Source organism: Dendrobates tinctorius, unplaced genomic scaffold (assembly GCF_039654945.1).
Source record: "Dendrobates tinctorius isolate UK_male_01 unplaced genomic scaffold, ASM3965494v1 ptg000028l, whole genome shotgun sequence".
In the NCBI taxonomy this organism is placed as follows: Eukaryota; Metazoa; Chordata; class Amphibia; order Anura; family Dendrobatidae; genus Dendrobates; species Dendrobates tinctorius.
The window spans coordinates 13806098-13820234 of NW_027361696.1; positions in this window are offsets into that span (position 1 = coordinate 13806098).

Sequence of the window (14137 nt, forward strand, 5' to 3'; positions counted from 1 at the left end):
GATATCCAGCCATTGGATCCCTCCAATTATCTTTCTGAATCCCTTAAAATCTGCCTTTCTGAAATCTAACCTTGACGTCTGAGTCTTCACAGGTCTTCCGCCTCTAGTTATCCAAAATTCTAAAATAGCATGGTCGCTACCTCCTAGGGTTCCAGCCATATCCTCTTACAGTGTGGCCAGAGACCTCCCGATTTTGGCTCCACCAGATGGAGAAGGACATCGACAAAGGAGTGTCCAGAGATAAGAATCTGACATATTTCAAACAAGTGGTGTTAGTATCAGATTTCCTCTGTGACACAGTGGTGCAACAGTCCAGCCTATCCACCCATATCATGGCAGTCAAGGCAGAAGTGCACTCTGGATAAGACCATGGGGGGGGGCAGATATCCCTTTAAAAAGCGCCCTCTGCTACATGGAAATTGAACTAGGATGTCAGTTTAGTGGCCGAGTTGGACACGCTAATGAAGAATCTAACAAGGAAGGAAGGACCCTTCCCAGACCACTGAGATGCAATGGGAGTCCTTCATTTTGGGGCAGAATCGGCAGGACTCAAAGAAGGGGCTTTCCTCAAGCAGTGGCAGAGCCTTGCAAAGATTCTCTGGTAGGTGGTAGAGAGGACGTGGGGGCTTCTCTTTTTCCAACAAGAGTTTGGATTTCTGACCAAGAATCAACTGGAGGGGGGAAGGTTGTCTCTTTTCTTCCAACAATGGTAGGACCTAGTAAAAGGATCTCTGGTTCCTACATATTATAAAAGATTGTTATTGTATAGAATTTATTTTGCCTCCCCCTCAAAGATTCATCACAACACCAGGGTTGCACGAGAAATAGCAATTCCTTCTAGAGAAATCTCAGAGAATTTATCGAGATGCGGGTCCTGGAGGAAGTTCCTTTGAAGGAAAGGAGCTTTAGAGGTTTACTCTAGAGGGTTTTTTCTAGTTCTAAAAAAAACAAGTGGAGAACTATTATAGATCTCAGGTTTTTGAACAAGGTCATGGTCAGAACAAGTTTCCACATTGAATCAATAAGACAGACTTTACCCCTTCTAGAGCAATGGGATAACCTAGCTACCATCAACCTAAAGGACGGATATCTATAGGTGCTTCTCACAAAATTAGAATATCATCAAAAAGTTAATTTATTTCAGTTGTTCAATACAAAAAGTGAAACTCCTATAGAGTCATTACAAACTGTGATCTGTTTGAAGGGTTTATTTCTGTTAATGATGATTATGGCTTACAGCCAATGAATACTTTAACACGAGTTTAAAAAATGAATTAAAAATCCAATATGTCGGCCTACTGAAATGTACGTTCAGTAAATGCACTCAATACTTGGTCGGGGCTCCTTTTGCATCAATTACTGCATCAATGCGGCATGGCATGTAGGCGATTATGCCTGTGGCACTGCTGAGGTGTTATGGAATCCCAGTTTGCTTTGATAGCAGCCTTCAGCTCTTCTGCATTGTTTGGTCTGTTGTCTCTCATCTTCCTTTTGACAATACCCCATAGAAAGGGTTAAGGTCAGGCGAGTTTGCTGACCAATCTAGCACGGTTATACTGTTGTTTGTAAACCAGGTATTGGTACTTTTGGCAGTGTGGACAGGTGCCAAGTCCTGCTGGAGAATGAAATTTCCATCTCCAAAAAGCTTGTCAGTAGAGGGAAGCATGAAGCGCTCTAAAATTTCATAGAATCGTAGAGTTGGAAGGGACCTCCTGGGCCATCTGGTCCAACCCCCTGCTCAAAGCAGGATTCGTTAAATCATCCCAGTCAGATGTCTGTCCAGCCTCTGTTTGAAGACTTCCATTGAAGGAGAACTCACCACTTCTCGTGGCAGTCTGTTCTACTCATTGATCACTCTGTCAAAAAGTTTTTTTCTAATATCTAATCTGTGTCTCCTCCCATTCAGTTTCATCCCATTGCTTCTAGTCTTTCCTTGTGCAAATGAGAATAAAGATGATCCTTCTACAATGTGACAGCCCTTCAGATATTTGTAGACAGCTATTAAGTCTCCTCTCAGTCTTCTCTTTTGCAAACTAAACATTCCCAAATCCTGCAACCTTTCCTCATAAGACAGGGTTTGCAGACCGGTCACCATTCTGGTCGCTCTTTTCTGAACTTGCTCCGGTTTGTTGATGTCTTTTTTAAAATGTGGTGCCCAAAACTGGACACAATATTCCAGATGAGGTCTGACCAAAGAGGAGTAGAGGGCAATAATGACTTCACGTGATCTAGACTGTATGCTTCTGTTAATACATACTAGAATTGCATTTGCCTTTTTTGCTGCTGCATCACACTGTTGACTCTTTTTCACATGTGCTGTTGCTTAGCCCTATTCCTCCCATTCTGAATATGCTTTTTTCATTTTTATTGCCCAGATGTAGTACTTTGCATTTTTCCCTGTTAAAAACCATTCTGTTAGTTGCTGCCCACTGCTCCAGTTTATTTATATCGTTTTGAATCCTCTCTCTCTCTAGTATTAGCTATCCCTCCTAGCTTTGTGTCATCAGCACATTTAATCAGTTTACCTCCAATTCCTTCATCTAAATCATTGCTAAAGATGTTGAAATTTCCTGGTAGAAGGCTGTGCTGACTTTGGTCTTGATAAAACACAGTGGACCAACCCCAGCAGATGACATGGCTCCCCAAACCGTCACTGATTGTGGAAATTTCACACTAGACCTCAAGCAGCTTGGATTGTGGCCTTTCCACTCTTCCTCCAGACTCTGGGACCTTGATTTACAAATGAAATGCAAACTTTACTTTGATCTGAAAACAACACCTTGGAACACTGAGCAACAGTCCAGTTCTTTTTCTCCTTGGCCCAGGTAAGATGCTTCTGGCGTTGTCTACTGGTGACGAGTGGCTTGACACAAGGTATGCGACACTTGTAGCCCATGTCCTTGATACGTCTGTGTGTGGTGGCTCTTGAAGCAATGACTCCAGCAGCAGTCCACCCCTTGTGAATCTCCCACAAATTTTTGAATGGCCTTTTCTTAATAATCCTTTCAAGGCTGCGGTTATCCTGGTTGCTTGTGCACCTATTTCTACCACACTTTTTCCTTCCACTCAACTTTCCATTGTTATGCTTGGATACAGCACTCTGTGAACAGCCAGCTTCTTTAGTAATGACCTTTTGTGGCTTACCCTCCTTGTGGCGTGTGTCAATGACTGCCTTCTGGACATCTGTCAAGTCAGCAGTCTTCTCCATTATTGTGAAGTCTACTGAAACTGACTAAGGAATCTTTTTAAGCGCTTAGGGAGCCTTTGCAGGTGTTTTTGTTAATAATTCTATTTTTACTGAGATAATGACTTTTGGGTTTTTATTGGCTGTAAGCCATAATCATTAACATAAACATATGAAATAGATCACTCTGTAATGCCTCTATATAATATGCGTTTCACTTTTTGTATTGAAGAACTGAAATAAATTAACTTTTTGATGATATTCTAATTTTGGGAGAAGCACCTGTATATCCCTGGCTCTGCCTGTGCAAAGACTCCCAAGCACTCAAAGCTAAAGGATTATTGCAACAATCCAGACCAGTGTCCCTTCGACAGATAAGGAAGGACATTTGGACTGATGGTGACATCCATTAAGGCGATCGAATGGGTCAGATGGCACATGCGCCCTTTACAGCTGGAGATACTGCAAAAAGAGGACAGAAACTTACGTTCTGTTCCAGAGAAATTAGATCCTCTTTGAGATGGTGGCTTCACTTCAAGTGCCAGAACCTTTGCTCCCGCTGTATGGACAGAGCCAACGACGGATGCATCTCTAACAGAATGTACTGCCCACATGAAGAGCAAGAGAGTTAGTGGGACAGGGTCTTAGATAGAGAAACTTCTTTTATCCAACCTCAGAGAGATGAGAGCTCTTTTACTTTTATCCAACTATCCAAGGGAAAGCCTAAAGGCCCTTTTACATTTTGCGATGCACCAGAGATCCGACCCGGTCAGGATCGCTGGTGCATCGCTAAATGATCGCTAGTGAGCTTTCACACAAAGATCTCACAGCGATACAGCGGACGATACTCACCTTTCACGCACAGCGATGAAGACGCTATGTGTAAAACCCCCTTTAAGCAAGAATCAGATGACAGTATCCTATATAAACTACCAAGGAGGCACAAGAACCATACCACTCACTGGAGGTGGCACCGATCTTTATCTGGGCAGAGATCAGATGGAAAAGTTTACAGCCGTACATATCAAGGGAAGGCAAATGCAATTCTAGGATGTATTAACAGAAGCACACAGTCTAGATCACGTGAAGTCATTATTTCCCTCCTCTTTGGTCAGACCTCATCTGGAATATTGTGTCCAGTTTTGGGCGCCACATTTTAAAAAAGACATCAACAAACTGGAGCAAGTTCAGAAAAGAGCGACCAGAATGGTGACCGGTCTGCAAACCCTGTCTTATGAGGAAAGGTTGCAGGATTTGGGAATGTTTAGTTTGCAAAAGAGAAGACTGAGAGGAGACTTAATAGCTGTCTACAAATATCTAAAGGGCTGTCACATTATAGAAGGATCATCTTTATTCTCATTTGCACAAGGAAAGACTAGAAGCAATGGGATGAAACTGAATGGGAGGAGACACAGATTAGATATTAGAAAAAACTTTTTGACAGAGTGATCAATGAGTGGAACAGGCTGCCACGGGAGGTGATGAGCTCTCCTTCAATGGAAGTCTTCAAACAGAGGCTGGACAGACATCTGACTGGGATGATTTAGCGAATCCTGCTTTGAGCAGGGGGTTGGACCAGATGGCCCAGGAGGTCCCTTCCAACTCTACGATTCTATGATTCTAAGCCGAAGTGTTTTATCAGACAGGGTCAGGTGCGATCTGCCCTTTCCAGAAGAGTGGTCTTTGGACCAAAAGCATTTTCTATCAAATTTTGGGGAAGCCCTCAGATCGACTACCTGAAAATACGAAGGTAGATCGTTTTTGTTCCCTCTACAATAGTGTCACAATTATTAGGGATATAACCCAACTTTTGTTTCCACTTTGTTCCAGTTAGGAACTTGCAGCTCTGGCGCCCCTTTTACCCTCAGGTCAGTCAGGGAACTGCACCTATGATAAGTGGTCGCCGGAAAGGCTGCCTTGTCGTGTACTGGCTATCGGGCACTCTGCAGTGAGGACGGTATGTATATCACCATTCCCAGGCCGGAAATATGCACATAAACCTCCGATCCATCACTGCCAGGGTTCTCCAATACCACCAGGACGTTACACTGCCACCCGTTCCTTGTTTGATACTAAAGCCTATATTGAGTCAGGAACCAACCCACAGGGTAGGGTGATTTGGCGCGGAGTACATGTCGGTTTGATTATAGAGCAAAAATAACAAAACTAGTAAACGTATAAGTTGACTTCAGAAAATATAGGCAGTGTTCACAAAAATACAAAATACAGAATATTACAAAAGGAGACAAAATACCATATGTACAGTTACAAATAAAAGGGATTAAAATAAGAAACCTCTAGCTCATGTCCAAGGTAGGATGTGTCGATAAAGGGGAGGAGGGCCTTCCCAAGGAAAATGGTTCATCAGCTCAGCGTCTGAGAAGGCTCTCCTGGCATCTGACACCTCCCCAATTGAGCATCTCAACTTTATGCCTTTATGTTATAAAAACTTCTATCTTTCCATATCTTTGTCTGGGGGGGGGGGGGGGGGTCACAGGGTAATGGCAGGGGCATTACCTGTTCCCCTGCAAGGTGACCATCCTTTTGAGACCAAATATGACACATCTGCATGTTACTGGGGGTAGAAACTGTTTCCCCGGTTTCTGATGGGCGTACTGGCTGCAAAACGCTGCTGTGCGTAGCTCTAATTCTACAGATTCTGGAAATATATTTTTCAATGGCACCCTTGTATTATGCTTGGCTTTTTTGCTAGGTTCACTAAATGCTAAAACTAACCTGCCATTATGATTCTCCAGGTCATTACGAGTTCATAGACACCACACATGTCTATATTCTCTTTTATCTAAGTGGTGAAAAAAAATTCCAAAGTTTGCTAAAAAAAAAAAAAAAAAATTGCGCAATTTTCTGAGACCCATAGCGTCTCCATTTTTTGTGGTTGGGTGAGGGCTTATATTTTGTGAGCCGGGCTAACGTTTTTAATGATACTACATTTGTGCAAATATGTTCTTTTGATCGCCCGTTATTGCACTTTAATGCAATGTCGCGGCGACCAAAAAAAAAACGTAATTCTGGCATTTTGAATTTTTTCTCGCAACGCCGTTTAGCGATCGAGTTAGTCCTTTTTTTATTGGTAGATCGGGCGATTCTGAACGCAGCGATACCGTGTGTGGTGTTTTTTTTATTGTTTTACTTTGGGGCGAAAAGGGGGTGATTTGATGAGACCATGATTTACCTCGGACCCCCGCACAGCTGAAACTTCGGCTATTCCTACGCCAAGAGGATGATTGACGTCCAGAACAGGTAACGCCACCACCATGATAATGTGCGGGGTGTAACTGGGAATGGCTGACCTTCACCTTGGGGGCATGAGGCTGCTGAAGGGGTCTGCGTACAGGGACCGCAGAGGGGGTCTGCGTACAGCAGCAGCAGGCTCATACTGTTGAGGGACAGCAGATGACAATGAGAGCTGTTGGTTGATATGTGCATTGTCTCCTCTCGGCTTTGTGTCCTGTAATTCTCCATCTCCTGGTGCTGTACGTCCCATTTGCTCCATGTTTCAGGTATCACATTTCGTTCTCCCCAATATCTGAGTACAGAAATATTCAGCTGAAAGATAAAATCTGCCCCAGGTCATGGCCCGGACACCGTCCATGAAGACCCAAGCACGGGCCGGCCTGGTAGACAGGCTGATGGGATCTTCCAGAGGTTCTCATCTCTTGCATATATTCAGGGTATACACATGAAGGCGAGGATTATGGACGCTGCTCAGAGGTGACACCGAATAACGACAATTACCAGCGGAGGAAATGTGACCCTCCAGAGACGACATGTGGGAGGTGATTACTAAAGAGAGACCTCAGATAAGCCATCGGGAAAGAAGACGAGCAGGAGAGAGCCACCTTTAGACTAGTAGTAGAGAATGAACAACTCATCCACGGAAGACAGGAGGACACTGCGAGAGGTGGGTGGAACGCGGTGCACGAGATCCAGTCTAAACGGCAAGTTAGAAACGGCCACGCTGCAGCCATAGTGCTGTGCAGTTTCCCTGACACGTGAAGTGCACGGAGTAATGCCGTACAGACGAGGTTACAATGGACCTGACACTAGAATTTGTAAAGGCCGAGCCTAGAAGATGAATAGTGGGGATAAAAGTAATCTTTCTTGCTTATGAAAGTTGAATAAATGCAGAAGGTCCTGGACACAGAGTCCTCATGTGTCCCGGTAAAAATGGACAGAATTTAGCCAAGTCAGTAAAAGATGTGTTGTATGTTCTCAGTATAGAAGGAGGACCGTTATCTATACAGCGTGTGACAGCCAAAAGACTCACTATATCAGGAGGGAAAGCGGCTGATGCCTAATGACAAATAGTATTCTAATCTCAAGACAATAAAAGGACAGGTGAGACCCCAGATCTAGTAGATCTACATATGACACTGTCCAAGGATCATCTAGTGTCCACTTGTTCAAATATTGTAAGATAAAACTGCTCAAATTAAATTCAAAACTACAAGGTCTTCTAGAGAAGAAAACTGTCAGTGATCAGACATTCTGAGACAATGGCTGACCTCAGCGCAAGCCCAAAGACTCGAAGTGTCTCACTCTACCCCTCCACCAGACCTATCCATCAATGTCAATTGCTGCTCTCTTTCCCCAGTCCCGCACGCTCGGTGCCTTGGGATGATCCTCGACTCTGCCCTCTATTTCAAACAACATATCCAAGCCCTCGCCGCCTCCTCCTGCCGCCTCAAACTCAAAAATATTTCCCGGATCCGCGTATTCCTCAACCATGAAACCACAAAAACACTAGTGCACGCCCTTATCATCTCCCGTCTCAACTACTACAACCTCCTACTCTTTTGCCTCCCCTCCAGCACTCTGGCACCACTCCAGTCTATCCTACACTCTGCTGCCCGACTAATCCACCTGTCCCCCCGCTATTCCCCAGTCTCCCCCTATGCGAGGCCCTTCACTGGCTTCCTATTACCCAGAGGCTCCAGTTCAAAACCCTAACCATGACATACAAAGCCATCCAAAACCTGTCTCCTCCATACATCAGTAACATGGTCTCCCGGTACCTACCCGCACGCAACCTCCGATCCTCTCAAGATCTCTACTCCCCCCTCATCTCTTCTTCCCACAACCACATATAAGACTTCTCCCGTGCTTCCCCCATACTCTGGAACTCTCTGCCGCAACACATCAGACTCTCACCAACAACGGAAACCTTCAAGAAGAACCTGAAGACCCACCTGTTCCGACAAGCCTACAGCCTGCAATGATCCTCAGTCTACTGAACCACAGCACAACCAGCTCTACCCTCTCATAGTGTATCCTCACCCATCCTTGCAGACTGTCAGCCCTCGCAGGCAGGGTCCTCTCTCCTTCTGTACTTGTGTGTCCCTTGTCTTGCACATGTTTATTGTACTTATCTATATTTCCCCTTTTCACATGTAAAGCGCCATGGAATAAATGGCGCTATATAAATGTATAATAATAATTTGAACTTTTAGGCTTTTTTATTTTTAAACTTTTTTTACTTTTGGCATGCTTCAATAGCCTCCATGGGATGCTAGAAGCATGCACAACTCGATCAGCTCTGCTACATATGGGCGATGAACAGATCACCCATATGTAGCATATTTACTGCATTGCTATGAGCGACGACCACCGGGAGGCACTCACAGCAATGTGCCTGCAACAACCATAGAGGTCTCTATGAGACCTCTGGTTGTCCAGGCAACGCGTCGCCGACCCCCGATCACGTGACGGGGGTGGGCGATGAGCTCAGTTCCGGCCCGGTGACAGCTGGATTTAACTAGTTAATAGGCGCATTCAGATGGTGATTCCGCTCACGCCTATTGTGGGCACATGTCAGCTTTTCATAACAGCTGACATGTCGCGGCTTTGAGGTAGGCTCACCGCTGGAGCCCACCTTAAAGCAGGGGATTCTTACCGATGACGTACTATTCAGTCATCGTTAAGGAAGGGTTTAATTTCGACCTGGAATAGACAGGAAATCTTGGCTGAAAAAAAACGCACTTAACTGGTCAGATGGAGAGAGAGGGAGGAGGAAAGAAAGAAGAGGGTTGCAACCGTGTGCCTGCACGTGAAGCTCAGTGTTACAATGCCCAAACCAAAGGGGGGTGGGGCAGCAGGAAGTTTTGTATGTTTATCTAGAACATTAGTAAATAATTCATTTTCCTGACACCTCCCCCTTTTGGATGGCGCTACGGAGGAAGGACCTCTCCGTACTCCTCTATGCGCACCTCTGCGGGCTCGCCCTGCCTGGATAACCCGTCTGCATTGCCATGGTCGGTACCCTTTTTGTGTTTAATGGTAAAGTCTTACTGCTCGAGGGCCAGGATCCAGCGTAGAAACCTTCGTTTCGTACCAGACACGGTGTGCAGCCAACTCGGGGGGGGGGGGGGGGGGGGGTGTTGTGGTCGGTCACGATGGTGAAGGTGCGCCTGTACAGGTAGAGCTGCAAATGTTGCAGGGCCCAAACCATGGCCAGGCACTCCTCTATAGTGAAAAATACCAAGACAAGATTTAATCCAAATACAATTTATGTAAAATTATAATAATTGTATACTGTATTATACGTGATATATTTAGCAGCTAAAAGAATGGTAGACCATTCGAGAATTAGTATAAAAAATGACAAAAAGAGAACCTCGAAGTTGTGGGCAATATAAGAAGTACAATAAATTGTGGTCAATATAAAAGGTAGAATAAAATAATATAATGATAGACCAAATATGTTTCTATAAAAGTACCTCTATTCAATATTGGTAACAAATAGTAACACAAGCACGTGTTCTCTGTATAAAATATTACAAATATCTACCTATATAGTAAAATATCAAAGACACAGCAGGCCTAAAATAATTAATCGGAAAATATATATACATATATATCATTGGTATATAGCCTACAAAAACTCCTCTCTCATAAAACAATAATGAACAGTTTAAAAAAATGGTGAACATATGTAAAAAATTATTATAAATAAGATCAATAACATATGCAGCCAAGAAAAGTGCACAACATAGCAAAATCACATGAGTGTATGCATAAATCATAACACAATCAATAATGGATGTGGCCCCTTTAAAAAGAAAAAAGTGCAAGGTGCAAAATTATAATGTAATATGGTGTAAGCAATAAACCTCATAGCAATCTAATAATAAAAAGTGCAAGGTGCAATATTGCAATATAATATCAATATAATCAGATAACAAAGCAATCAATATATATGACTCCTATTAAAAGGAAAAAAGTGCAGAGTGCAATATGGTGTATTTCAATATGTGTGCAAATATGCATTCAAGAAGGAGAGGAAGGCGAATGTGATAAGTCAGAAGGGAGGAGTAAGGCTAGTTTCACATTAGCGTTTACGGCCGCAGCGTCGGGCGGCGCACGGCCGCTGCTAAGCCCCACCCCCTGCCGCGCCTCCGTCGGTAGCTCCGCCTACGGACGCATGTGTCCTGCGTCCCCTATCTTTAGCACTGGGGATGCAGGCCGTGCGCAGGTATGCCTTTGGCGGCGCATGCGTCCTTTTGACGCTGCGCCGAGTGCACCAAATTGCAATCTGTTGCATACCTGCGCACGGCCTGCGTCCCCAGTGCTAAAGATAGGGGTCGCAGGACGCATGCAGCGTCATGCGTCCGTAGGCGGAGCTACCGGCGGAGGCGCGGCAGGGGGTGGGGCTTTGCGGCGGCTGTGCGCAGTCCGACGCTGCGGCCGTAAACGCTAATGTGAAACTAGCCTGAGGGGTATATACCTTAATACGGCCTGCCAGTCACAGAGAAACATTTATGAGAGAGGAGTATTTGTAGGCTATACACCAATGATATATATGTATATATATTTTTCCGATCAATTATTGTAGGTCTGCTGTGTCTATTTTACTATATAGATAGATATCTAATATATAAAGCTCAATGTGTGTGTATGTATGTATGTATGTATGCATGCATGCATGCATGCATGTATGTATGTATGTCCGGGATTGGCATCCGCACCGTCGCAGCTACAGCCACAAAATTTGGCACAGTCACACGTCTGGACCCCAAGAGCGTCATAGGCTATGTTGTGAGGCGAAATTTTAACCCCGCGCATTCCAATTCACCAAAAAATTTTGCCCCTATCTACATAATGGGGAAAAAGTGTGCGAGTATCAAGCCCCGCCCCTCATTATGTCGTCATAATGCCCCTATCTACATAATGGGGAAAAAGTGTGTGCGTATCAAGCCCAGCCCCTCATTATGATGTCATAATAGTTTCCATGGCGACGCTGATTCATCATAGGTTGCAAGCCCCGCCGCTCATTATGATGTCATAATTGTTGACTATGGGATGGAGGATGTGTATGACAGGTATATGGGAATGGGACTATGGGATGGCGGATATGTATGATGGGTATATGGGCACTCTACTATGGGATGGAGGATGTGTGATGGGTATATGGGCACTCTACTATGGGATGGAGGATATGTATGATGGGTATATATAGGCACGGGACTATGGGATGGAGGATGTGTATGATGGGTATATAGGCACTCTACTATGGGATGGAGGATATGTATGATGGGTATATATAGGCACGGGACTATGGGATGGAGAATGTGTATGATGGGTATATGGGCACGGGCCTATGGGATGGAGGATGTGTGATGGGTATATGGGCACTCGACTATGGGATGGAGGATAATGTATGATGGGTTTATGGGCACGGGCCTATGGGATGGAGGATAATGTATGATGGGTATATGGGCACGAGACTATGGGATGGAGGATATGTATTATGGTTATATGGGCACGGGACTGTGGGATGGAGGATAATTATAATTTGTTGTAACTATCCACAGTTAGTTACTATGCCCGGGCAGCGCTGGGCTCTTCAGCTAGTTTGTAATATATTTTATACAGAGAACACGTGCTTGTGTTACTATTTGTTACCAATATAGAATAAAGGTACTTTTATAGAAACATATTTGGTCTATCATTATATTATTTTATTGTACCTTTTATATTGACCACAATTTATTGTACTTCTTATATTGACTACAACTTCGAGGTTCTCTTTTTGTCGTTTTTTTTACTCCTCTATAGTGGAATAGCTTCCACCTCAGGTACAACACTGGGTGCCTCTTGGTTCCCTGAGTCGCCATGGCTGAGCACAGCACTGAGGCCAAACTTGCTGGCGTCAGTCTGTACTAAGAACAGCTGACTGCTGTCGACTGCCCTTAGCACAGGGGAGCTGCTCAGGGCTGTTTATAATGCCCGAAAGGCCCCCTCACAATCGTTTGTCCAATCGACTGTATGGGGTAGGTTTTTCTTGGTGAGGTCCTTCAAGGGCTTCGCAAGGCTCTTACAGTTTTGTACAAAACGCCTATAGTACCCTGCAGTGCCCAAGAAGGACATCACCTGCTTCTTGGTCCTGGGGGTGGGCCAGGACGTGATAGAACCCACTTTCCCAGGCTCTGGCCTCATAGAACCCCCGCCTACCCGGTGCGCCAGGTAGTGGACCTCTCATGCCCATCTGGCACTTTCTCGGCTCGTTGGTCAGGCCTGCTTAGTGGATGCGCCGAAGCACCTCCTGGTAATGTTCTAGGTGATCCTCCCAGGTGGAACTGAAGATGACAATGTCATCCAGCTATGCCACCACACACCTCTCCAGTCCCTGGAGAAGGTGGTTGACCATCCGCTCGAATATGGCAGGAGCTTTCTTCATGCCAAAAGGCATGACTGTAGTCTTGTACAGTCCGAAGGGGGTGATAAAGGCGGACTTTTCCTGTGCCTAGGGGCTCAGGGGAATCTGCCAATATCCCCGGCTTAGATCCATAATGGATAAATAGCGCCCGGCAGCTAACCGCTCAATCAGCTCCTCGATGCGTAGCATTGGAGGCTGTTATGGCGTTGAGCCCCCTGTACTCCGCACAGAACGGGGTGGTCCGATCCTTCTTTGGCACCAGGACTACAGGTGAGGCCTATGAGCTCTTGGGCTGCTTAATCACCCCCAGCTGTAACATCTCATCAATCTCCTGGCGTATGATGTACTGCACCACATCCGAGATCCGATAGTATGTCCACTGGATTGAGGCATGATTCCCGGTGTCCACCTATCTCAGTTCTTCCACGGCCCTGAAGGATTCCAGCGTGGCTCGCAGCTGCGATCACTGATGGGTGTATACAAGACACTTACCTCCACATCCTCTATGAACGGACCTGCCGGACTTAACTTGGGCCAGCATGTCCAGGAGCGGTCTTCCTCCCGATCCTCGGGCAGGTTGCAGACCAGTAGGACGCAGGCTCCACGTTCTTGAGCCTTCATCATATTGACGTGGAAGGCCTTGTGCCTACCCAGAGCGTGGTCAAGAGTGATCACGTAGGTGACTGGGTTTGAGCTGTTCATGTACGATGTACGGGCCTTCCCAGGCTGCCTGAAGCTTATCTTTTGGTACAGGGACCAGCACCCACACCTTTTGACCTATTTGGTAGGTCTGCTCCTGGCTGTTCTGGTCATACCAGTGCTTTTGGTCAGCATGGGTTTGCGCCATGTTATCATGCACCAACTGCGTCAAGGTCTGCATCTTGTCAAGGAAGCACATGACATACTCCACGATTGACACTTCTGAAGGGCTCGGCTCTTCTTCCCAGGTTCACTTACCAGCCCAAGGGGTCCTCGGACTCACCTGCCGTACAGGAGTTCGAAGGGGGAGAACCCTGTCGAGGCCTGCGGAACGTCTCGGTAAGCAAATAGCAGGTGTGGGAGATACCGCTCCCATTTGCATCCCTGGGCCTCAACCAGCATTTTTAGCATCTGTTTGAGGGTAATTTTGAAGCGCTCACACAAACCACTGGTTTGGGGGTGATACGTGCTCGATACCAGACGCTTCACCAACATTTTCTTACAGAGAGCCTATATTAGGTGAGACATGAATTGAGTATGCTGGTTGGTATGCATCTCCCTGGGAAATCCTTCTTGGG